We start from the raw sequence: 27774 nt of genomic DNA, 5'->3' as shown, positions 1-27774 counted from the left end.
ATGCCCATCCCCCCTCCTCCCCACATCAGTCAGTCCTCAGTTTTTGTCAGCATTAAAGAGTCTCTCATGGTTTGCCTCTCTCCCTTTCCCCCACCATTTTCCCCCTTCTTCTCCCCTTGTTCCTCCGTCAAGTTCCTCCTAATCCTCCTATACGTGCAAACATACGATATTTGTCCTTCTCTGCCTGACTTATTTCGCTCAGCATAACACCCTCAAGGTCCATCCATGTTGCTACACATGGCCAGATTTCATTGTTTCTCATTGCCATGTAGTATTCCATGGTATAGATAAACCACATCTTCTTGATCCATTCATCACCAGGACATATTTCTTATGGTCAATTATGTTTGAATTATCTAAGTCACCTTTAGCTTTTCTCTCTTTGTCTCCCACATCAAATTACTCACAATTCCTTTTTTCTGATTCACTCTCAGAGTAGCAAGACTCCAAAGCTCTGGGCTCAGGCTGGTTTCTTAAATATGAGGGTAGGATGGGCTAGTGGAATTGGACAGCAGAACTTAATAGGTAGCTTCCTATGGTATGATCCAGATTGAGATCAGGCAGGCACTTCAACTAGGACTCCTTCACAATGGTGGTAGGCTGAGAAAAGTTGAAGCAAAATGATGGGAACAAGGGACATAAGACTTCAAGAAATGGGTCTAAGGATGGGAAGTCTGGTGGAATTTCATGAGCTGTCAGAATATCATCATAAGTATTTTTATAAGGCATTGTCAGCCTTATAAAGGGGAAGATCTCTCAGAGATAATTTCTTTATATGAATATTCCAACAGTCTCCTAATTGGTTTGTGGATCTCTCAAGACTACGTTTTCAGTACAATTCATATACTACTTTTAGGTTACTTTCCCTAAAACAATATCTTTATCTATGCCATTTCCCTGCCCAAAATTATATTGACTCTCTTTTTCCTATGGGATAAAATGTTTTACCTGGCAATGAAAACCTCCCAAACTTTCCCCCACTACTTACTTATATGGGGCCCTCATTCCAGGAAAACCAGGATCCTCAGTACTCACACTACAGTACAGGTGAAGCCCCCACACCATTCTCACACCCTCCCTGCATTATTCCCCTTCACAAAAAGTAATATCAAAAGTTTTCTTTGTGATGTAAGGTTTCCAGGTTTTCTTTCTTTCTTTCTTTCTTTCTTTCTTTCTTTCTTTCTTTCTTTCTTTCTTTCTTTCTTTCTCTTTTGTAGAGACAGGAACATTTTTATTATTTAATAAGCATTAAACCAGAATGTGATGTGCACCACAAGCAAAATGCTCAGACATTGCAAAACAAAACAAAATAAATCTCTTTTACCCCCTGCTATGTAGTCAATACAACCCATTAAATATATATTCTCTAGGTGACCAATAATTAGTCTTCAAGAGGACTTGGTAGTGCCATTGTCACACATAGTTCATCCTAACTGCATCTGATCATTGGGTTAACTCTCTCTTAGTTTGTTGGTTTCATCCAGAGCAAAAACAAACTTCTCATATCTTCATGACAAGAGGGAGTTTTGTAAATTGGACCAAGGTACCCACTGAGGTTATGCTCCTATCCTCACAGGAGCTGGGAGATAGAGAAGCTATCTCTTTTGATGCTTTTATTTCAAAAATATGGCTCTCAGGTCCTTGAAAAAGACATTCGTGGGTCATAAAGCTTAAAAAAAGAAAAGAAAGGGCTAGTTGACAAAAGACCTATCTGTCAAAGGGATACCTTTTAAAAAGGTGAGAAAGTACTCACAAGTTTTCTAATGTAAATACTCTGAGAAAATAGAAGGAGAGCGATCTCTTTCCCTATTAAGCCCGTTGTTATTAATTTGTATTTGGCACACTTGGCAAAACACAACGTGACTGTGTTTTCAGAGCACACAGCAACAAAGCCCAGAAACACACACATTTCAGGATGTGTGATACTGATACTTTTCAGCACAGACTGGGGACATCTCAGATATACGCTGAAGATCTAGTGTGACTGGTGTGGGATGCTGTCATCATGTCAGATATGCCAGGTGCAAGGCCTACAGATTTTCTAGGCTGTGTTAAAAACTATCTATACCTTCTATAGTCTACCACCTAACTGCCTTAACCATTAGCAAGGACATCCGCTACCCATACTAAAGCCACTGCCACTATTTGTTGAGTTTTATTTTATGTCAAGGAGTTTACATACATTAACTGGTTTGGTTTCTTAGTTAAGACTTACTTTTTATACTTCTCAATATTTTCTTAATAAAAGCTAAGTGTCTGAGCTCATTCTAGTGGTTAAACCAAGGTCTGCTTGATCCCAGACACCTTACTGTTTCCTTTTATACTTTAATTCCTTTATCATCTAAATCCTCTGGTTGATTTGTTGTTTATTGCATATGCATATGTGTTCTGTGTTTAGCTTCTGGATGTTTAGCTTCTCAGATAGAGGCCTTGCCTAAGAAAATTCTTTATATTCTCAGAGTATAAATATAGTGTCATATGCATAACAGATGCTCAGTCATTATTTACTGCATTATGTTGATGCTCTGGTATTTTAAGAATGGAAGGGCAAATGAAGGTTGGCTATTTAAATTATTTTGTTCCACCTGAATTTTTTTATAGAAATATTCATATGATAATAATGAAGAACATTCTTAGAATGTCACTATCCCAGAATACCTTTTCTTTTCACAAATGCTTCTGTAGGTAATATACATTGTATACAAAGCTAATTTGACTTCATTGTGACGCTGATGTACTATGAGGGGAATAATAACTGTCATATTCATTTTAGTTCTATGCTTTTCTGAGGTGTGGGTCCTGAAAGAGAGTATTGATGTCTGCCGGAGGAAAAGAGTGAACCTAATGAGAAAATAAATTTTAGTTTTCAACCTTTACAAAGCACATTAGCAAATAACAACAAAGGCTTGGGAAAAGACTTAAAATTCATTAAAAAATAACTCCTATGCTTTTCTTAATGTGTTTTGCTTCCTGATATAATTCCTATTTGCTAGGATTTTCCAATTTTCATTATCTTAACAGGCTGTTCTCATTTTGATAACACTCCCAGTTGAGTTTTATATACCCTCCTGTGTATCATATACCCTTAAAACTTTTCATGTTTTTGTTTATAAGCTTGATAGTCTGCTTTGAAATTTACTTTATGAGTGTTAAAAATATGCCACCTTGAAGTACACTAAAGATAATTATGTCTTTGTTGATTTACCGAGAGTGCCAATGATGTTAATATATGTAATGTTTAAAATTGTGTAATATTTACTTCTCAAAAGAAAAATAAGTTATTCTGCTTCTTATACTATTTGCATAGGTATATTAAGAACATGATATACAGCCATTTTTTTCTTTTTTTTATATATTTTTTATTTATTTCTAGGAGAGAGAGAGAGACAGCATGAGCAGGGGAGGGTCAGAGAGAGAGGGAGACACAGACTCTGAAATAGGCTCCAGGCTCTAAGCTGGCAGTCAGCACAGAGCCCGACGCGGGGCTCGAACCCACGAACCGCGAGATCATGACCTAAGCAAAAGTCGGATGCTTAACCTACTAAGCCACCCAGGCGCCCCACAGCCATTTTTTTTTTCTTATTTCAGTATTTAAGTCCTTAGTGTCAGTGCAATGAAAGGACCAGAAAGATGTCCTATCCCAAAGCAAATAAGAAACTAGCTAATAATATATGTAAAGTACTTGGCATACAGTGGAACTCACAGCTGGTGGCAGTGATAGCTGTAGTTATTGTGGGTATTCTTACTGAAGGCTCTGTCAATTAAGTGGCAGGCAAAATTGAATATATTGTCAGTAAAAGATTGAAGTGTTTAAAAGAGTCTCTTTCTCACCTATGCCCTCATATTTAACATTAGGGGATCATTCCCATGTGTTAGACATTGTCTTCTATTTTTATCTTCTTTAAAAATGCAGGTACTCTTAGAAGTGTGATATATTCAGTATGGTACACTTCATTCACTCAGTTAAAATTCATGAAAGACCTGTATGTTGCAGGACCGTGCACCTGTGAACAAGACAGATAAGGCCCTTGGTGTCGAGGACTGGAATGTCAGAGCCAGATGACCAATAAATACTCAAAATAAATGCACAAAATAATTACAGATGGGACGAGTCTGTAAAGGATGTGGTTTATAAGGTGCTGGCATAGATAATGCAGTGGAGCTGGTGTGTGGGAGAACTACTTGAAGTATGAAAGTTCCTTTCTGAGGATATGGGAAATGATGGGAAAAATCCTTGAAGCTGGCTACAAAGGGGAGAGTAAACATGGGGTACAGTGAGCATGGGGCTGAGAGGTACATGATGTGGCTGCAGAGGAGGGCAACTTGATTCTGTAGAGACTTGTATGTCATGGTATGGAATCTGGGCTTTATTCTAAGAGCAAATGGGAAGCCCCTGAAAGGATTTTGTCAGAGGACTGGAACAATACTGTTGGGTTTTAAAGCTTGCTCTAGGTGTGGTGTAGACAGTATTTGCAGCTAGTTAGTTGTGGGCGAAGATTGACTGGCAGGCCTTTTCTTCCTGAGCTGTGCTCCATTTCCTTTCCTTGCTCTAAATCTCCTTTGCACGGAGCAGGCTCCTTCCTCCCTGAACTACCCATTGTCCAATTGGCTAACTTCTATTGCTTTTTTATTTTTTTTAATTAAAATATTTATTTATTTTGAGAAAGAGAGAGAGCGAGAGAGCGCAAATGCAAGCATGGGCAGAGAGAGAGAAGAGAGAAAATCCCAAGTAGGCTCTGGGCTGTCATCATGAAGCCCGACCAAGTGCTTAATCTCACAAACTGTGAGATTATGACCTGAGCCAAAATCAAGAGTTGGAGGCTTAACCCACTGAGTCATTCAGGTGCCCAACTTGCTTTCTTAGATATAAACTCAAACGCAACCTCCTCCATGAATAGAATGACCATATAATTGCCATCATCATGAGATATTTTGAGGAACACTATTAAAAACAATCCTGGGAAAATATGTGTAAAATGAACTATCCCAACAAAACAGGGTTGGTTTTTCTTATGTCTTCACAGTATTATGTACTACATTCTGTACTACTCTGTATCCTTCACAGCATAGCCTACTCTTGGATATAGTATGCTTAGTGGTTAAGGCCATGAGCCTTGAAGTCAAGCCATTGGAATTCAAATCTTAGCTCTGTCTCCTCCTCATTTTGAGATGTGTGACTTTGGTCAACTTACACAAACTCTGCTTTACTATCTTCATTTGTGAATGTGGGTAATGATGGTGTTTCCTTAATGATTATTTTATTATGGACAAAAAAATTAATAATACATGCAAAATACTTAGCACAGAAACTGGCACATACTTAGGATTCATTAAATATTAACCATTATTGTTCTTTTCAAATAGGACTACAATTATGTTTATAGGTTTTCTCCCCTGATAGACTATGAACTCCTTAGGGCAGGGATCATGTATTATTTATTCACCTTTGTATCCTTAGTTTACAGCACAGTGCCTAGTATATAGTGAATTTTAAATAAAATGGCTAAAAATGCAGAAAAGATGAAAGGCAACTTAGAGATTTTTAAATTGTTCTTCACTTTTTATGTATGAAAGAAGAAAGCTTGTTTCTTTTTCTTTTTCTTTTAGTTTATTTATTTAATTTTGAGGGAAAGAGAGAGAGAGAGGCAGAAAGAAGGGGAGACAGAGAAGCCCAAGCAGGCTTGGGGCTGTCAGCACAGAACCTGATGTGGGACTCAAACCCATGAATTATGAGATCATGACACAAACCAAAATCAAATGTAGGACTTTCAACCAACTGAGGCACCCAAGCACCCCTTAAGGGTGTTTCTTGAGTCACAGAGAGAAAGGATTAGAATCTATTCTCCATTGCCTGGCTATTATGCACAGGTGTCTAATTTAATCATAGTGAGAATAAATAGAAGATATCTATACACTATCAGGTAAATATTGAAGTCATTAGAAAGGTCTGTTTCTCAAAAACCTGGAATGAGTGCAAATGTTTACTCAGTTACTACTTAGGAGTACTAATATTTTTAGATAAAATTAAATAGCAGCTTTCTTTGGGCTAAGTTCCATTTTGCTTATAAGCCTACACAGTCATACACAGAACTAAAAATAAAATAAAACTTATTATTTCAAGAATTGCTTAAAATATAATCATGATTTAGGTAAGAAAAGATAAATAAATCAGAAAAAGTTTGTCTTCTTACCCATTTCTCTTTAAACCTGAGCACTTTAAAATATTTTAAAGATAATTTATTGCTATTAAACATAAGAAAAGAATGTGAGAAAAAGCACAGTACCTACTAATCTAAAACAATATGAATCAGGTAGTTGATATTATTGTCAGTGTAGCAAGAAGCAAAAAAGGGCAATAGAACTTGGTGAAATGACCCAGAAAATGGGAACTCCTATTGCACATTTGAATTAGTTACATGTATACACACACATACACAAATGTACATGTTAAATTACTTCATCCAAAAATAGATTTTATGTTCTTAAAAACTGGAATTTTTAGACAGTTACCTTTAGTTTTTCATTAGTATTTTAGGGCACCATTGTTCCCTGGATTTGTGGATTAATGACGGGCCATGGTTAAAAGTACTTATAGTTAATATGAAAGAGTTTTAACAATGGAACTAGTTCCTCAATAATCCCAAATAAATATTTAGTTTCACACTTGATTCATTTCTGAGTAAGCTCTCGTTTGATATTGTATTCCAGTATTTAGAAAAAGGGACTGAGAGGTGTTGTCACTAGTAAGTGAAGCAGGTGACAGCATGGGGCAGCCATTTGTTGCTCAAATCTACATAACTCATTGCCTCTCAAATGAATCGCAGCCTCTTATCAAACATTTATCATATATTTTCTGTAATCCCCTTTATAACTCCTATTTCTTCATAGCCTCTAAGCTTTTTAGAAGGAGAAACCAGGCCTTAGTTTTTGTTTATCCCAGTGGTTGGTGCAGAACTTGGCACATATTTACTGACATTCAGAATATCAGTGATGGAATGAGTGAGTGAGTACAATTCTATTGGTAGTCACAATGATGACTGAGATACACTTAGATATTCTTCCTTGGGTTCTTATATATTTGTCTTCAAGACTTTCTATAACAATGATAATTTATGATCATGGATATTAGCTGATGCCACTGAGCAAGAGAGATTTCTAGAAAAGGGTGTATGAGACAATAAATCAGAACTTGGAACACAGGTGTTTTGAAGTCTTATGGGTTTTTTCTCTCATCATAATGAATATTTTTTTATGAAACATTATTTCATTTTCATTATAAAGTCACTCATCAAAACTGGTGAATTTGAAATTCAAGTAAAATATATACAGAAAACAAATACCAAGTGATTATAATAGCAACTCAATTTTATTACTTATGAATATATTAAATTTTATGGAAATGATTTGACTTAAAATGTGATGTCCTCTAACACTGATGGTACACTTATTTGATTTGAGTCCTATAGTGTAATTATGTAAAATCACAGTGTATGATAAATTATTATGCATATAATTTTTGTGTTCATAAGTGTATGTGTTGTAGAGATCCATTGTTAAATAAGAATGCACAGTAATATTTTGTATATGGTATTTAATTTGCAGAATTGATGTTTCAATTATTTTACCACTCTCAAAGGAAGAAAGAAAGCAAAAGCAGCAAAATTGATAAAAACACAGAGATATGATAAAGAAACACTCTTTCATTTAGAAAATAACACATTTTTGTAGTCAAGGCTATTCTTCAAAGCCAGCAGAAGAGATATTTTCAAATTTGTGAAAGAAAAATCTTGCAAATATTCTGCCATTGTTGTTTCATAATAAATAAGTCTAATTGATCTAGCCTTTAAGAAAGATTGTTAAACAAAAGAAGGAACATTTTATATTAAAGTCTGCAGTTGCTTATTTTAGATTATAATTGATTAGGTCTTCTTGATGAGTTTCAAGTTACTACTTTGGTACATTTGACAACAAATGATTTTGCCAAAAGTCTAATAATCTCTTATTTTAATTATAATTTCTCCCTGATGTCTGAAAATAGAACACTTTTTATGATATTGGATAAAGGTATATACAATTTTTTTAAATGTAGGGTTTGGAGAGAAAACACATTTTAGATGGTGATTTAGAAATACAAACACCACACCTTAAGAAAAATAACTCCAGATTTTCAAAAATCATTTGTTTTTTCTCTAGCTGTACACTTTCAATTTGCTGTTAAATCAAGTTATTCAACAGTGTTTATTGACTACTGTCTGCCTTTAATGTTCATACTATTAATCATAATCTCCAATATTTATTTTTAAAATTTTTTAAATTTTTTCAAAAATTTATTTCTGAGAGAGAGAGAGACAGACAGCATGAGCGGGGGAGGGTCAGAGAGAGAGGGAGATAAAGAATCTGAAGCAGGCTCTGGGCTCTGAGCTAGCTGTCAGCTCAGAGCCTGACATGGGGCTCGAACCCACGAACTGTGAGATCATGACCTGAGCCAAAGTCTGACGCCTAACCGACTGAGCCACACAGGCGCCCCTAATTTCCAACATTTATTGAGTGTATGCTGTGTGTAAATTACTGTACTAAAGGGAGTAGTTTGAAATGATTAATAGTATGTTTATTTGCAGTAGAGTCAGGCTCTGCTGTATGCTGTTTGGGGCTTGATACCTCATTGAGGTAAGTGATAGTATGTTTAGAGATAAACGTTCACTCAAGGTCATCTGAAACAAGGGAATAGCTTTGGAATGAAGAGAAATTTCCACATTTTAGGCCAAATTTTGTGAAAGATACTTTATGTATTTTCTATATGATTTTTCATTTAACTTCTCGAGTACCTATAATATACCATACATACATATGTAGAGTCTATATGGGTGAAAGATTAATAAAACATAGCATCCATATGCAAAATATATTTATTACTTACCTTCAGTTGGGATAATTCATACCCTACAGTATGAAGGATATTTTCATTTCCCTGGGAGAGTAAGAACTTTTAGGCTAAGACTCCAATTGACAAATCTTTTTTTTTTTTTAATGTTTATTTTTGAAAGAGAGAGAGAATGAGTGGGGGAGGGACACAGAGATAGAGAGACACAGAATCAAAGCAGGCTCCAGGCTCTGAGCTGTCAGCTCTGAGCCCAGTGTGAGGCTTGAATCCATGAACCACAAGATCGTGACCTGAGCCAAAGTCGGCACTTAACCGACTAGGCCAGCAGGTAGTCCCCACATTTTCTAATTTTATTTTATTAAAAATTTTTTCTTAATGTTGTTTTCATAATTTGGCTATTGTAGATAATGTTGCTCTAAACTGTAAGGTGCATGTATCTCTTCAAATCAGTATTTTTGTATTCTTTAAAAAAAATTTTTTTTTAACTTTTATTTATTTTTGAGAGACAGAGAGACAGAGCATGAGCAGGGGAGGGGCAGAGAGAGAGGGAGACACAGAATCTGAAGTAGGCTTCAGGCTCCGAGCTGTCAGCCCAGAGCCTGACACAGGGCTGGAACTCACAGACTGTGAGATCATGACCTGAGCCGAAGTCGGACACTCAACCGACTGAGCCACCCAGACACCCTATTTAGGTATATGTCTAGTAGTGCAATTGTAGTCTCTTCAACAAGTAGTTTTGGGAAAACTGGACAGCAACATGCAAAAGAATGAAATTGGATCACCTTCTTATACCATACACAAAAGAAAATTCAAATGGATCAAAGAGCCAGATGTGAGACAGGAAACCATTAAAATCCTAGAAGGGCATAGGAAGTAATCTCTTTGACATCGGCCATAGCAGCTTTCTATTAGATATGTCTTTGGAGGCAAGGGAAACAAAAGCAAAAATAAACTATTGTGACTTCATCAAAATAAAAAGCTTTTACACAGCAAAGGTAAAAAAATCAACAAAACTAAAAGGCAACCTACAGAATGGGAGAACATATTTACAAATGACATATCTGATAAAGGGTTAGTATCCAAAATATATAAAGAACTTAGAAAACTCAACACCTCCATCACCTCCAAATACATGTGGTTCTAATTGTTGAAAGAGAAAGAATGCAGACAGTGAGATCTAATAAGAGTTCTTCTATATCAGAGATGTGGTTTATCTGTACAATGGAATACTACATGGCAATGAGAAAGAATGAAATCTGGCCATGTGTAGCAACATGGATGGACCTTGAGGGTGTTACGCTTAGCAAAATGTCAGGCAGAGAAGGACAAATATCATATGTTTGCACATATAGGAGGATTAGGAGGAACTTAACGGAGGACCATGGGGGAGAAGAAGGGGGGAAATGGTGGGGGAAAGGGAGAGAGGCAAACCATGAGAGACTCTTGAATGCTGAGAACAAACTGAGGACTGATGGATGTGGGGGGGAGGGTGGAGATGGGCATGGAGGGGGGCACTGTGGGGATGAGCACTGGGTGTTATATGGAAACCAAGTTGACAATAAACTATTTGTAAAAAAAAAAACAAAAACAAAAATAAACAAAAATTTAAAAAAAGAGTTCTTCCATATCAGTTATCTAGGCTGGATGAAAGAATCAGCACAGATTGGCCAAAATAATAATGAACTTATTTCAAAATGGAGAAATCCAACAGTAATATGGACATCAGGCATAGTTTGATCAGGACACTGATTCATAAAATTATTTTGGTTCTTCCCAACTCTGTGTGTCTGCTTCTTCAGATTGCTTTTTTCATGATAGTAAAATGGCAGCAACAATTCCAATTATTCACTTGCATATCACATATTTCAGAGAAGTAGAGATTATCTGTATACCAGAATTTTCAGTTTAAGGCCTGAGATTTTCCCTGATTGTATTAGCCTAGATCACATGTTCATGAATGAACTGATGATAGTGTGCAGAGAGTGGAATGTAGTGCTTGGTTTAGACTAGGTTCTGTTCTCCATTCCTGGGTTTATTGGTAAAGCCAGCTTTTTTAGAACCATATGGGTGTAACATCATGGATGTGTGGTAGAATGGTTGTTAGTGTGATAAACAGACTGTCCTTTACATTCACAGACACTCAATTTTAGTGGACCCAAACCAAAATGTAAATAAACAAAAAAATACAAAAAAGAGTTTCCTTGTGGAGAAATCATGTTCACCCAGGCCTAAAATTATGGACAGATTTTTCTAAAATTAGATTTAAAATATACACTTAGTTGCAGCTATCTCTTACCCAATTTTTTTAAATGTTTATTTTTGTGAGGGAGAAAGAGAGACAAAGTGCGAGCTGGGGAGGGGCGGAGAGACAGGGAGACAGAATCCAAAGCAGTCTCCGGGTTCTGAGCTGTCAGCACAGAGCCTGATGCGGGGCTCAAACCCACAAACTGTAAGCTCATGACCTGAGCCGAAGTTGAATGCTTAACCAACTGAGCCACCCAGGCGCTCTTGTCTTACCCAATTCTTAAAATAAGCCACACAAAGGTTTTAGAGACTTTATTTATTTATTTAATTTACAATTAATAAAAATTGAGAACCTATTATGTGTTCAGACCTTGGAAATTAGAAATTAAAGAGCTCCCTCATCTAATGAGGGGGGCAGACAAGCAATTATAATTTAATATGGTAAATGTAATCAAACAGCAAAATAAAGTGGTTAGCATCAGAGACTCTGCTGGCAGACAGGCTGGGCTCAATTCTCAGTATTGCCTTTTTCCCCGTGGATGACATTTGTAGACCAAATTTACCACCCTATATCCTTTGCACTCACTGTTTTCCTTTCTGTGACTCTAAGGAAGTCTACTTTTTCCCATCCTCCATATGTACTTTTGGTCACATTTTCTTTTCCATCTTCTCAGGAACATTTGTTTTCCAAACCTTAGTTTCCTTTCAACAAAGTAAGGATAATAATATTGCTTTTCATATAGGGATGTCCTACATGTTAAGTATAATAATACCTATAAAGAGTTTAATATAAATCCTGGAAAATAAGGAGTACTAAACAAATAGTAACTATTAACTGCTTATGGTAGAGCCATATTCAGTGTTTGGTCAAAGTGCAGAGATTTGGAATCTAACCTACTCTTTTGTTCCCACTTCACTAATTAATTCACACTTACATCTGAAGATTTACCTCAGAGTCACCTCCTATTCTGGGTTGGGGGCAAATGACCTTCCAGTGTACTCCAGTGGCATGGGAATAGCATCATTGTACAGAGTACTCATCATAGAAGGTTGTATATTCTTGCTTGCTTCTCTGTTTTTCTGAGTAGATTGTAAGCTGGTAATTCTAAGACTTAACTTTAGCAGAATGACTGAACTCAGTTTCAGCCATTGAAAACCCTGCCAGCAGAGTCCATGATGCTAACCACTTTATTTTGCTGTTTGATTACATTTACCATATTAAATTATAACTGCTTGTTTGTCCCCCTCTGATTCAGTAGGTCTGGGCTAGGGCCTGAGAGCTTGTGTTTCTTACCAGTTCCACATGAAGCTGAGGCTGCTTGTTCAGAGACCACACTTTGAGAACTACTGCTGTAAACTTCTGGAGTGCTTACCCAACTAGACTTACCACAGGGAAAGGCCAGGAGGCTCTCCTTGCCTCTTTGTAGCCAACACAGTCATGTTGCATATACAATTCTCTCCTTAACCCTTATTCTTCTGAAATGTCCAGCACTCATATGTTCTCCTGCTCTTCCTAGAAGATAGTCTTATATTAATCATTTGCATCTTTGTGAAATTGTATCAGGTGGTGCTGCCAGCAAGAAAACCCATTCCTTTCAACATTCTCCAACTTAAAAAAGAAAAAGAAAATCTTTTTGAACATCTTCTGGTTTCCTTATTTGCCTAAATTCTTTCTAGCCATAGGCACTTACTTTTCTACTCAGGTGATTGAAGTTTTGCTTTTTTACCTCACTAATTTTTCTATTTTGTGAGTTACAAAGTATTACATAGATGTGAGTTATTGCAGTGGTTGGAAGAAGAAGAAGATGATGATGAATGCTACCATTTGTCATTCCACACACTGGGCTAAGAGAATTAACTCATTCAGTTCTCACAACACATCTATGAATAGAGATGCCATTATTTGCTTTTTACAGATGAGGAAACAGACACTTGCCTGAAGTAACACAGCTGATAACCCAGTACTCTACCAACTAAGGATGTGTTACTAATAAAATAGCATGATCAGGCTTGAGCATATGTGCTCCCATATTCTGTGGCTCTAGATGTTGTTAGGATGGCAACTATCTATAATGTATTTGTAAAATTACCTTTAATTTGATGAAGTAATTCTATGTAAATTTCATATATTGAATACTGGGGAAAATGATATGTGTGCCATGTCAGTATGCAAATTTACATTTGGTTTCTTTAAGGCTAGTAAGAATTCTGAGCATTTGAATTTTCAAAGCCAAATTATGTTGGTATCTCTTTGGACTAAGGTCAAATGTTTAATTAAAATAATAAAATGTAAACATTGGGGTGCCTGGGTAGCTCAGTCGGTTAAGCATCCGACTTCGGCTCAGGTCATTATCTCATGGTTGATGGGTTCGAGCCCTGCATTGGGCTCTGTGCTGATAGCTAGCTCAGAGCCCAGAGCCTGCTTCAGATTCTGTGTCTCCCTCTCTCTCTGACCCTCCCCTGCTCATGCTGCCTCTCTCTCTCTCAGAAATAAATAAAACATTAAAAAAAGTAAAATGTAAACATTAATGTTCAAAAGAATGTAGCCAAAATTTACCTTTAACTGTTTTTGAAGTATATGGCCAATTATTACATATCATTCTACCATCATGTCATATTGGACAGTCAATTCTTTCCATCTTAATACCACAAAATAATTTGTGGCTATATAAAAATTACATGAAATATGAATAATGGCATTATCCGTTATTATTGTTGAACCCATAATTGGTTATTCCAGACCCAGAAACCAGGAACACCAGCCTGATTGGTTCAGTTTGGTTCACCAGCCAGATTAACTTAGAAGACAACAATCCAATGGGAAGGTGGAGCTCAGTGTCTGGACACCATGGTGGCAGGCAGTCAGACACAGACAGCTGTCACTATTGCCAACATTTGTTGAATGCTTACCATGTGCCAGGCACTGTTTTAAGACTTTAAAATGCTAAATCATTCAATTCTCCTATGAATTAGGTCTATTATTATCCCTATTTTAAAAATAAAGAAACTGAACCTTGAAGTGTTAAATAATTTGTTTAGGGCCATATAGTAACAACTGGTGACACTGGCAATTGACTCCAGGGAGTTTGGCTTCTGAATTAGCTTGTAGAAGTTTTATGATGAAGTAGTATATAGCTGGTACAACATGCCGTGAACCGTGAGGTCAGTAAGGTGTGAGAAAAACATAGAAATCCTTGTTTTCTATGGATGGTCCTTGGAGAAGGTAGGCTTTCAGCTAAATGTTAAAGTTTAGTGTTTTGGGGAGGATTAGCAAGGGTAAGCCAAAGTCCTAGATACAGGCTTCATATGATTTCTAATTCCCCATGTTCTTTAGGTGGATGTTGCCCTGGGGAGTGACTACAGATTTCTTCAGTATTGAATGACTTTATTTACACATTGGCAATAATACCCATTTTACACTGTGTGGTTTACTTCCAATGGACAAATGTTAAAAGTGTTGCCTAAAATTAGTGGCCAGTTCTCTACTGCTCTGAGAAGATTCCTGATTTAGAATTGTTATCAAGGAGTTATCTAAATAAATATAGCAACTTACTAAGACAAAACAACAATAGATAAGACATTATTAGGGCCAAAAAGACACATAGATGTTCAGGACTTGGGGCCAACTTTGCATATAGGTACTTTCTGCAGATTATAAAAAGGTATTGTATCCCTTCTTCCCAAAAGTTAGCTTGACAAAGAGACTGTAGGAGAGATTTCAGCATCAGACCTAAAGGGCCCTTTAGTTAACTTGCATTAAAAATTGTTCTATAGATTTAATATAATCCCTTTCAAAACTCCAATGACCTTTTTCACAAAAATACAAAAAAAAAATTCTAAAATTTGTATGGAGCCACAAAAGGCCCCAAATAGTCAAAACAATCCTGAGAAAGAAGAACGAAACTGCAGGCATCACATTTCCCAATCCCAAACTATACAACAAAACTATAGTAATCAAAAACAGTATGATACTGGCATTAAAATAGACACCTTGATCAATAGAATGGAGTCAGGACACCAGAAATAAACTTTCACATATATATATATATATGTATATATATACATACACATATGGTATTTGACATGGAAGCTAAAAATACACAACGAGAAAAGGACAGTCTCTTCCATTATGGTGTTGGAAAAACTGGACAGCCACATGTAAAAGAATGAACTTGGTTGGACCCCTATCTGACACAATTCAGAAAAATAAACTCAAAATGAATTAAAAAGTTAAACATAAGAGCTGAAACTGTAAAATGCCTAGAATAAAACATAGGGGAAAAAGCCCCTTAATGTTGGTCTTGGCAATAATGTTTTGAATGTGACACCAAAAGCACAAGCAGGAGAAGCAAAAATAAAGAAGTGGGGCTACTGATCTAAAAAGCCTTTGCACAGCAAAAGAAACAATCAACAAAATAAAAAGGCAGCATATGGAATGGGTAAAAAATATGTGCAAGTCATATTTCTGATAAGCATTAATATTTAAAATGTATAAAGAACTTATACAAATCAATAGCAAAACAATCCACCAAACTGTTAAAAAATGGGCAGAGGAACTGAATAGTTTTCCAAAGAAGACATATAAATGGCCAACAGGCACATGGAAAGATGCTGGACATGAATAATCATCAGGGAAATGAAAGTCAAAACCACAACAGGATATCACCACACATTTGTTAGAATGACTGTCATCAAAAATCTAAGAGATATCTAGTGTTGATGAGGCTTAGAGAAAAGGGACCCCTTATGTTATAAATTGGTATAGCCATTATGGAAAATAGTAGGGAGATTCCTCAAAAAATTAAAAAAAGAAGTACCATATGATCCAGCAATACCACTTTTGGGTATATATCCAGAAGAATTGAAATCGGGATATAGTGGAGTTATCTGCACTCCCATGTTCACTGACGCATTATTCACAATAGCTAAGATATGGAAACAACCTAAGTGTTTGTCAATGAATTAATGGATACTTTGGATGTCATCTCTCTCTCTCTCTCTCTCTCTCTCTCTCTCACACACACACACACACAGACACACTCACATACACACACACACTGGAATACTATTCAGCCATGAGAAAGAAGGAAATCCTGCCATTTGTGACAACTTGGATGAAACTTGAGTGTATTATACTAAATGAAATATATCAGACAGAGAAAGACAAATACTGTATGCTCTCACTTATATGTGGAATCCAAAGAAGCCAGACTCAGAGGAAAAAGAGTAGAATGGTAGTTATCAGGGGCTGAGGGTGGGTGAAATGGGAAAATATTGGTCAAAGGGTACAAAGTCCAGCTATAGGGCAAATAAACTCTGGAGATGTGATTTACCCATAATGTACAGCATGGTGATTATAGCTAAGAATACTGAATTATATACTTGAATGTTGCTAAGAGAATAAGTCTTAACTGCTCTCACCACAAAAAAGAAGTGGTAATTAGGTGATGGGATGGAAGTAGTAGCTAATGCTTTGGTGGTAATCATTTTGTAAAGTAGAAGTGTATCAAACCAGCATGTTGTATACCTTAAACTTACACGGTGTCATATGTCAATTAGATCTCAATAAAGCTGGAAAGGCTCATATGGTAGAGTGTGCAACTCTTGATCTCAGAGTTGTGAGGTTAAGCTCCACGTTCAGTGTAGAACTTACTTAAAAAATAATAAAGCTGGAAGCGGAAAAAAGTGCAAAACAGCAAAAAAAAAAAAAAAAAGTAAAAATATCCTTCTCATCAACTTCTGTTAGTAAGAGAATTCTGCTTATTATTTCCAGCCAAATCAAGGGGAGGAAAAAGATATTAAACTGCCTACATCTCTGCAGGCTCAAGTTTTCAGAATATTTCTTCTGGCACCTCATAGCCTTCCTGGGCTCATGGCAATAGGGGAAGAGAAAGAAAAACTCCTTTTTGACTATCTAACTAGCACTTAACTTGGCAGTTGGGTTCTAAATTCATGCAGGTTCTTTCAGCATGGGATATCTGCTAGGTCCTTGCTTCCACACCTAATGGATTCCCTTAACCACCAGCTCTAACTGATAGATGGCAGAATAAATACATAGTTGGACTAGATCTTCAAAAATGACTTAATATGAAGACTGTTGTTTTATAACCCCAAATCAACAAGTATGGCTTGACAACTACACATGTCCTTATGGGCACAATAATAGCTACCTTCTACTGAATGCTCCAGATCACATGCTTATAAACTGCTTTCTTTCAAACAACAAAAGTAAATGAGATTGAATACATGCCAGAATCATGTCAAACTCCTGTGCAGGATTTTCTTGTTTAATCCACATAAACCCTTCTCAGAAGTACTATCCCTGTCTTATTGTTCAGGTTTTTAGAGTGAGGAAGTGTATACATGGGGATTTAAACAGGTAGCCTGTCTCCACAGCAAGAGTCCTAAACCACTGCACTACTCTCATTGTCTGGCTTTGAAATCAGGGCTTTAAATATCTGGTGCATATGTTGCACCTGCAAGATTTCTTCCAGTACTGTGTATAGATTTGTCCTTCTCTGCTTACAGGTTATCTTCCTCTGATTTTTTTTTGCTTTTTTTCATTTTAAGTGAGACTTAAAATGGCAGGATCAAATTGCAAGAACTCAACTCTATGTATTTATTTATTTATTTATTTGTAAATGTTTGTTTATTTATTTTGAGAGAGAGGGAGAAGGAATCTCAGGCAGGCTCCATACTGTCATTGTAGAGCCCAATGTGGGGCTTGATCCCACAATTGGGAGATCATGACCAGAGCCAATATCAAGAGTCATACACTTAACTAACTGAGCCACTCAGGTGCCCCCAGAATTTAATTCAAAGAGATCATAATAAGAATTTTAAACAGTGATGAAATACTTTTTGCATAGCATATAAAAACAAGAAGCATCACACCTAATGGATGGTATAGAAGTAGCATTAAACAAACAAAAAAAATAGCATTAAACAGTAGGCATTGGTGAGTTCATTAACATAAAAAATGCCAATGAATTAAGAATCAAGAGTAATGGAAGTCTGGAATTCAAGAAAAAGAGTCCTAGAATCTGTGCATTCAGCCTTAGAGTGCAACTGTCACAGGAATAGTTAATTGTAAGAGGAGATGTCACTGATGGCTTTGCTTTTCTGCCTTGACTGTTGCACCCTCTCTCCTCTATCAGGCGGATAGTATAGTTGTACACCCTGAGTGAAGATCATTTCATGAGAATGGAACAGAATATTGTTCAGACTGTGGAAATTCATTCCTAAAACCTGACTGAGAACTCAGGGAAGATTTAAATGAAATAGATAATGTGGTCTGATTTGGGGACTTGACAGTAGAAGATTACAACTTAGAATTGCGAGTTTGGAACTGACATAACATCATGACAACATGATTATTACCTTGGTTTTTGGTTTTAGACATGTCATAGCATTTTTTTTTTTTTTTACTTTGGGAAGATAATCAGACACAAATAAGGGGGCCAAAGGGGGAGAAGAAAGTGATTACTCAGGTTCCATCTGAAAAAGTGAGGCAAAGTCCATGTGTCTTATAACTAATCATGCCATATTACTCAGTGCCAAGAATCCCTATGAAGTCATGGTATTTCTTGTTTTGGATTATCAGGAAAAAAGTTTGACTTAGCTCCTGCTATTGTTCCTCTGATTCACTGTTTATCATTACTATATTTAACTGCTGCTATGGCCTTAGTTGTATCACTTGTTTCATAAGATCTCACTATAGGTGTCATCCATGAGAATGTGCCTCACAGATCTCAAAAACAGCAGGGTGTAACTGGCCAAGTGCCCTGTCTATTCACTCTGAAATCCACTGTTGCATGTGAGCCCAGCCCCTGTGTCCAGAACTGCCTCCTGTCTGTGACTGACTGGGAAGGATACTAAGGCAAGGCAGTTCCTGGGAGACTTGGGCCAACTTTGGACTCAAGGTCTGCCTAGTGGTCTTGCTGGACCTTCTAGACTGCATTGCAGTCTACAATGCATTCAGCCAACTGTCTTTCCTTTTTTTTCACTCAGAAATTTCTGTTAATGAAATATTTGAACTTTTTATCCCATTTTAGCATCTACTTCACAGAAAATCTGGATTAATGTACTGCACTATTAGGATTTTCCCTTTTGTAATTCCAAACTTTTTGTTCACAGGTTTGGTAGCTTAGTTTAAAATATTCTGGCTGATGAAGTTTTAAATATTTTCTGTACTGATCGGACATATTTTAAAACAGTATTATAGGATGATAAAATAAGTTCTGCTGCTCTGTGAATTTTCTTGAATTAAAATTGTGAATTTGAGAGACGAATGGTAACTCCTGTGTTTGCAGGTACAGGTGGCTTCAGATATGGTTAGATCAGAGGATCACAGTTTGTGATCAGAATACCATCTCTGTCTCTTTCAATTCTACTTTCCTTTGCATTGGTTTGGTTTTATTCTAAAGTATACTCTCCATATGAAGTGAGAAAAATGTCCACGTAGCATCTCTACCATTAGATCATCTCATTGTAAATAATTTCAGTGAAATGAGAATGCCAGTTTCCCAATGTTCCAGCAAATCTCAGGTATGACTTTCTTTGTTCCAACATGGGTCTGTGCCCATATGGAACTAGTGAGTATGGCCAGGGGTATGGGATCCTTTTAGCCAAGTCTGAGTTGTGTGTCCACCTCTGGAGCTATGCAGTGAGGGAGGTGGGATAGTTTTTCAAAAGAAAATTTTAAGAGACTCTAAAATAGTAGCAGATATCTAATACTGAGGTTATGAATCCATTACAAATTTCTGTACTGCTCTCTTTGGGCAGATAAGAAGCCCTAGTATTGTTTTTTTTTTTTTTTGCATTAAATAAAATTTTATTTATTTATTTTTTTACAAACAGTTTATTGTCAAATTAGTTTCCACATAACACCCAGTGCTCATCCCCATGAGTGCCCTCCTCTATGCCCATCCCCCCGCCCCCCTCCATCCATCAGTTCTCAGTTTTTGTCAGCATTCAAGAGTCTCTCATGGTTTGCCTCTCTCCCTTCCCCCACCATTTCCCCCCTTCTTCTCCCCCTTTGTCCTCTGTTAAGTTCCTCCTAATCCTCCTATACATGCAAACATGATATTTGTCCTTCTCTGCCTGACTTATTTCACTCAGCATAACACCCTCAAGGTCCATCCATGTTGCTACACATGGCCAGATTTCATTGTTTCTCATTGCCATGTAGTATTCCATAGTATAGATAAACCACATCTTCTTGATCCATTCGTCCGTTGGTGGACACTTAGGCTCTTTCCATGTTTGGCTCTTGTTGAGAGTGCTGCTATGAACATTGGGGTCCATGTGCTCCTATGCCTCAGCATTTCTTTATCCCTTGGGTAAATTCCTAGCAGTGCTATTGCTGGGTCATATGGGAGTTCTATTGTTAATTTTTTGAGGAACCTCCACACTGTTTTCCAGAGGGGCTGTACCAGTTTACATTCCCACCAACAGTGTAAGAGGGTGCCTGTTTCTCCACATCCTCGCCAGCATCTCGTGTTCTCTGATTTGCTCATTTTAGCCACTGTGACTGGTATGAGGTGGTATCTCAGTGTCATTTTGATTTGTATTTCCCTGATGAGTAGGGATGCTGAGCATCGTTTCATATGTTTGTTGGCCATCTGGATGTCCTCTTTGGAGAAGTGTCTGTATTTTTTTTTTAATGTTTTATTTATATCTGAGAGAGAGGTAGAGACAACGTGAGCAGGGGAGGGTCAGAGAGAGAGGGAGACACAGAATCTGAAGTAGACTCCAGGCTCAGGGCTGGCTGTCAGCACAGAGCCCAACACGAATCTCGAACCCACAAACTGTGAGATCATGACCTGAGCCGAAGCCAGTCGTTTAACTGATTGAGACACCCAGGTGCCCCGAGAAACCCTCGTATTTGTAAAATGACCTGTAAATACTGCTATAAATAATCTATTTTGAGTTTTACAACATCCTGTATTACCTTTATTTTATAAATGGGAAAATAAAAAATTAGAGATTAAGGGATTTATTCAGGGTCATAGTGGTCAGTAATAAAATATATAAGTTTATTTATTTATACTTCACTTTCAAGACATACAAAAAATAGAAAAATGTGAGTAAAATTTAAAAAGTGAGACAAAGAAAAGTATAAATTAGATTAGAAGGTACGGGGTAGAATGTGGACAATACAGTGCTCTATGTAATGAATTTGGGTCACACATTTAGGTGTTAGCTTCCAGGTAAACACAGGGAAATGAGGAACATAATTAGTAAGAAAAAAACCATATCAACTCATAATGGGAGTAAAGCCTTTTCTGACTATAAGATATAAAAAATATTTATTATGTGGCACTTTATATAGGATACTCTAGTAGATAACAATCTTAACAACATCTCTCTAGTTATTGTAAATTTTATTTTAGCTATTGCAATTTTTAATGTTATTTATTACATTGTTTTTCAATGGAAGGCAAGAGTCTAAAGCCAAAGTGTCAATCAATAAAAGCTAGTGCTAGCAGAAGACAGAATAATGTGCACCTATATACCACATTATGTATTCACATACATACAAGATGTAAAAAGCATTTCACAAATTGAATTTCTGCTGTCATATATAGTAAGCTAAATATTTCATAATATATATATATATTATGTTCATGACATAATTTGCTATTTAGTGACACAAAATTTAGTGCCTTTCCTGTAGTACTTTGTTTTAAATATATTTTTAGTACTGTTAAAGGAATAGAGATAAATCAGAGATAAACTTCCATTAATAAAGCTGTAGTCAGATATAATAAGTCCATTAATTTGTAATTCTGTAAATTACGGTTTACTGAGAAAATTGACCTAGTGACCCACATTTGATTTTGCAATCAATATTTACTGTTCATGCATATGTAAGCACGTAATGAAATCTTCTTACATTTATTGGATCTTGATGTAACTCTTTAACAAAATAAAAGAATGGTTAATTATAGCTAAATGTAGAATTATTTTATAAGTAGATCTTACAGTTAAGCCTCTGAACTTTTGCCACTAAAATGTCATTGAATTAGAAGTAAGTAGTTTCCAAAGAAACTGAGAGGGAGAAAATTCCACCGTTAAACTCTTCTTTCAGAGAGCAGCACCTGTTACATGTTGAATAACATACAATAGAAAGTCGGTTGTAATGTTTTATTTTTGTGAAAAATGTAAGTTGACTCAATCTCATTTATTATAGAAAATAAATTAACTGTTAAAAATATCCTAATTCTAGTACACCAATATGGGCTTTGGAACTAAAAGGTATTTTCTATTGTGCTTTCATGTCTTTGTGGTAACTTACTATTCCTAGTAAGGTGAGCCTCTCTACAATTATGAGAGGAAGGAAGAAAGGAAAGAAGGAATAAAGGAGAGAGGAGGGGGAAGGAAGGAATGAAGGAAGAGAGGGAGTGTGGGAGGAAGGAAAGGATGTTCTCAGGGCTTGAAAGATGTCTGCTCCCTCTGAATATGACATTTTGTCCGAGAAACTATACTAAATGTGGATGTGGGAAATAATACATTAGTAGAAGGGCAACGTAAATAACATTTAACAACTAAGAGAAAAAAAATCAGTAACTAATGTCAGAAAAGAGGTGAACTTTTGTCAGAAACTTCTTTAGCCTTAAGGCATATCATTAAAATTTCCAATATAGTGGCAAAATAATGATAGTTTAGCAGTAACATTGTACGTGATGTGATTATAAGATATGAAAAATAGATTTATATGTCTGTATGAGAACATATTATGCATATTTTATGTATTAGCAATATATGCCCCCAAAGAATTCTTTAGTTGCATCATGTTTTTAAGGTTGTAGTTTCACATACTCATTTACATCTCATCTAAGTGATTTTTTGGTACAAACTGTATAATTTTATACATATTATGAAATATTTAAAATGTCTTTTTAAGTCATTATCAAGTTTTCATTCTTTTCTAATTGCTAAGCAGAATGAACTGTTTCCTTCTCTGTCTTCATGGAACTAGGTTCATACCACTAAGGCAGCATTTGTCACACATTGCAGCTCAGGAATCAGCTTAACCTGTGAAGACATGAAGGTTAGAGACTGTCTTGCTCATCTTCTACTCCCAGTGCCTATTCGTGGACATAATGTATGTTAGGTACTCAGTATTGGGTTTGTCAAATGAACCAATTGATAAAGTCATATTGGGTGCAGGTTGCAGCTGTGATTCTTGCCCTCAAAACTATTCATAATACAAAAGTGGAGATTGTTTGTTACTTATTCATACCAAGGAACATTAACGCTGGAAGAAAAACTATGTGTTCGGTAAGAATCTTTTGACTTAGACTTGAATTCAACCTTGAGACAGGTAGAATTGTGCATCGACTGGGCACACGGATTCTGTAGGCATATTTGGGTTCAGTCTCAGCTCTGTCTGAGTCACTTGCCTGACTGCCAGCAAGTGATTTAACTTTCTGAGCTTGTCTTCTCATCTTAAAGATCTTAATACTACCTAACCATATAGAGTTGTTATGAATTGAAATGAGTTAGTCCTCTTTAGAGTGGTGAAAGCAGCATTTGGCATATAATAAATACTCAGTCATAATTAGCCACAAAGTCTTTGTGATTGATTGATTGATTGATTGATTATTTTCAAGTTAGTTAACACACAGTGTAGTTTTGGCTTCAGGAGTAGAATGCAGTGATTCATCTCTTACATATGACACATACTGCTCATCCCAATAAGTACCCTCCTTAATGCCTGTCACCCATTTAATCCCCCCTTCTAGGAACCCTCAGTCTCTTATGCTTTGCTTCCCTGTTTTTATCTTCTTTTTCCTTCCCTTTCCCTATGTTCATCCGTTGAGTTTCTCAAGTTCCACATATCAGTGAAATCATATCTGTCTTTCTCTGATAGACTTAATTCATTTAGCACTTAGCATAATGCCCTCCAGTTTCATCCATGTTGTTGCAAATGGCAAGATTTTATTCTTTTTATTCTTTTTCATCACTGAGCAGTGTGTGTGTGTGTGTGTGTGTGTGTGTGTGTGTATCTCCACATCTTCTTATCCATTCATCAGTTGATGGACATTTGGGATATTATTGATAGTGCTGCTATAAACATTGGGGTGCATGTGCCCCTTCAAATCAGCATTTTTGTATCCTTTGGATAAATTCCTAGTTAGTGCAATTACTGGATCACAAGGTAGTTCTATTTTTGATTTTTTGAGGAACTTCCACACTGTTTTCCAGAGTGGCTGCACTAATTTGCCACCAACAGTGTAAAGGGGTTCCCCTTTCTCCACGTCCTCACCAACATCTGTTGTTTCTTGAATTGTTAATTTGAGTCACTCTGACATGTGTGAGGTGGTATCTCAGTGTGGTTTTGATTTGTATTTCCCTGATGATGAGTGATGTTGAGCATCTTTTCATGTGTCTGTTAGCCATCTGGATGTCTTCTTTGGAAAAGTGTTATTCATGTCTTCTGCCCATTTCTTCACTGGATTATTTGATAAGTTCTTCATATATTTTAGATACTAACCTCTTATTATATATGTCATTTGAAAATATCTTCTCCCATTTTATCTGTTGCCTTTTATTGTTACCTTTGCTATGCAGAAGATTTTTAACGTGATGAGGTCCCAATAGTTCCTTTTTGCTTTTATTTCCCTTCCCTTGGGAGACATGTCAAGTAAGAAGTTGTTGTGGCCTAGGTCAATTACTGCCTATTTTCTCCTGTAGGATTTTGAGCCTTTAAAAAAAGTCTTTAGAAGTGGTATACCACAGACATTTCCTCTGCCAAATTATTATTTTTTTAATGTTTTTTTATTTATTTCTGACGAAGAAAGACAGTATGAGCAAGGGAGGGTCAGAGAGAGAGGGAGACACAGAATCTGAAACAGGCTCCAGGCTCTGAGCTAGCTGTCAGCACAAAGCCTGACACAGGGCTCGAACCCATGAACTTTGAGATCACGACCTGAGCCAAAGTTGGACGCTCAACCGATTGAGTCACCCAGGCGCCCCTCCTCTGCCAAATTAAATTTCAGTATTTCTGCACTACCTAAAGAGCAAAGTTCGTTGTTGTATGTCTTTCTATCATCTATCTATCTATCTATCTATCTATCTATCTATCTATCTATCTACATGTCTGTCACCAATTATCTGTCTCTCCAGAACTGCACTGAAGACTAGTATTAGGAGTGATGATAGTTGGGGATACAGAAGAAGAGTGGAAGGTAGTTCATTATTCCCACTTCTTGAAAAAGCACCACTTTTTCTACAAGGTGTCTGACTAGAATAGGAAAAGCCTGAAAATTTGCTTATTTTGACATAGCTGATTCAGTGCTTACTTAACTATCTGTGAAATCCATTTCAAAAACTGAAGCCGCAGACTATTTCCATCCCCACCCCCTTATCATTGACTATAAAGATAAATTTTAATAGATTCTAATTGAATGCAAGTGCTAAATAAATGGCAATTGATAACACACCTCTCTAAATGAAGAGGGAAAGAGGGTATTGCCTAGGAAGGACAATTGAAGGTACATCCAATCTAGGAAAGGAAGATATCTTGTACCTTGGAGCCTAAGGGAGAAGGAAACACTTTCTGGAAGTTCCCAGTGTCTTGGGAAGGGGTGAAGATGCCAAATGCCGTTTATCTCTTCTGTCAAAATGTTGGGAAATCTTTAAAACAGGAGTGCTAACTATCTGTTGTGAATAATGAATTATTTACTTCCTCTTGAAAACCGAATTGAAGTTGTTGGCCTTCTATGCCTTGACAATTCCACAGAAAATATATAGTTGCAATGTGACCACATTTTCTTCATTAGAATCTTTTTTGCAATTGTCAGTCAGGTTCCATGGAGTAGAGATTATCTGTCTGTCTGTCTGTCTTATCAATCACAACACTTAAAAGAGAAAATTATAAAGATGACAATGAAAAGTTTCATTCAGAATGACTAAATCTCTTTTATAGAGTGAAAACCACACACAGTTAAGTTAGTTATGCCAACCACAATGGGTTTCTTATAGTTTCTTCTTACTGACAAATTAATAGAAGCTTTTTAGAAGTTTAGGGGCGCCTGGATGGCTTAGTTGGTTAAGCGTCCGACTTTCGCTTAGGTCATGATCTCGCGGTTCGTGGGTTCGGGCCCCACGTGGGGCTCTGTGCTGACTGCCAGCTCAGAGCTTGGAGCCTGTTTCAGTCTGTGACTCCCTTTCTCTCTGACCCTCCCCTGCTCACGCTGTCTCTCTCTCTCTCTCCTAGAAATAAATAAAACATTTAAAAAAAAAAAGAAGCTTTTTAGAAGTTTAATGAAAATATCTCTTTCCTGATATATTCTAGAGGAGCTTTTTTCCCCATTGTATGCTCCTTTCATCTTTTTCTTCTTTCCCACATAGTTTTGTTCTAGGCTAGTACTGTCCAATAGAAATAAAACATGAGCCACAAAGGTGAACCACCCATGGAATTTTACATTTTCTTAATGCCATGTTAACTGTTTTTCATGGGATAAAATTAATTTTAATAGTGTATTTTACTTAGCTCAATATATCAAAAATATTTTAATTTCAGTAAGTAATCAGTATAAAAACTACTAATGAGGTACTTTACATTTTTTGAAATGAGACCTTTAAAATACAATGTATATTTTACATGTATATTTCATCACAATTTTGTCTAGCCACAGTTCAAATACTCAATAGCCACCTGTGGCTAGTGGCTACCATCTTGGGCAGAGGAGCTACAGATCTTCCATGATGAAGGATTTTTTACCTAAAAATGCCCCCTATGCTGAGATATAAAGGGGGGTATGATGCATCCAGTGAAACATTATTCCTCATCTGGCAATCTCATCTCGCTCTGGCCATACCTTGCCCAACCTCTATAGTTATCATTATCTGGTGATTTAATATTGTACCATTTTTTTCACAATGATTTAGTTGCATCTTGTATTCTTTTGTTCTTCCTCTTGGCATTCTTATGATTAATACTTTTAAATTGTCAGTTACTACCTGAAAGTATGGTTTTAGAAAATGTTGGTATATTAGCTAATAATGACATTAATCAAAATGGCTAGCTAAAAACTTCAAGTGGCAAGAAGAAAACATCTACATTATAAGATTTAAATTGATTAATTACTTTTGGTTAATTGTCCAAATATAAGACGGTTGAATTTTTAAATACCTTAGATATTAACCAATAAATATGGATTCAAACTTTAGCTGTAATATTGAGTGCTTCATTTTTGGTAATCAAATGAAAGCAACAGCTCTTGTTTCTGTATGTAAGTCTGAGCTTATTTTAGGACTCTTTGGCTCCTAAATAGCTTGTATAGAATACTTAATGTTGCAATAATGTAGTGGATTTTCACTGACTCATTACTGTAAATGGGTGTACTTTGAGCTGTTTTCTAAAAGTGGTGGACAATTTATATGCCCTTTCATTTTGGAGAGCAAAATTTTCCCACACATTATTTAACGATGGACACAGATATGTGGAGATATTGATACCCTCAGCCACTAGAGCAGCTGGGCTGTGACTGGGGGTAAACCAGAGCTTTTGCCTGTCATCTAGGAGCAACCTCATCCATTATCCCAGAGTATGTCATAAATATTGTTTTCTCTGTGAGCCAAGATTTGGTAAAGGCTCTGTCATAGTAGACCCAAATCTCATTTCATTTCTTAAAATA

This window comes from Hyaena hyaena, unplaced genomic scaffold, assembly GCF_003009895.1.
Source record: "Hyaena hyaena isolate Hyena2069 unplaced genomic scaffold, ASM300989v1 scaffold_373, whole genome shotgun sequence".
NCBI lineage: Eukaryota > Metazoa > Chordata > Mammalia > Carnivora > Hyaenidae > Hyaena > Hyaena hyaena.
This window is presented reverse-complemented; position numbering follows the sequence as displayed.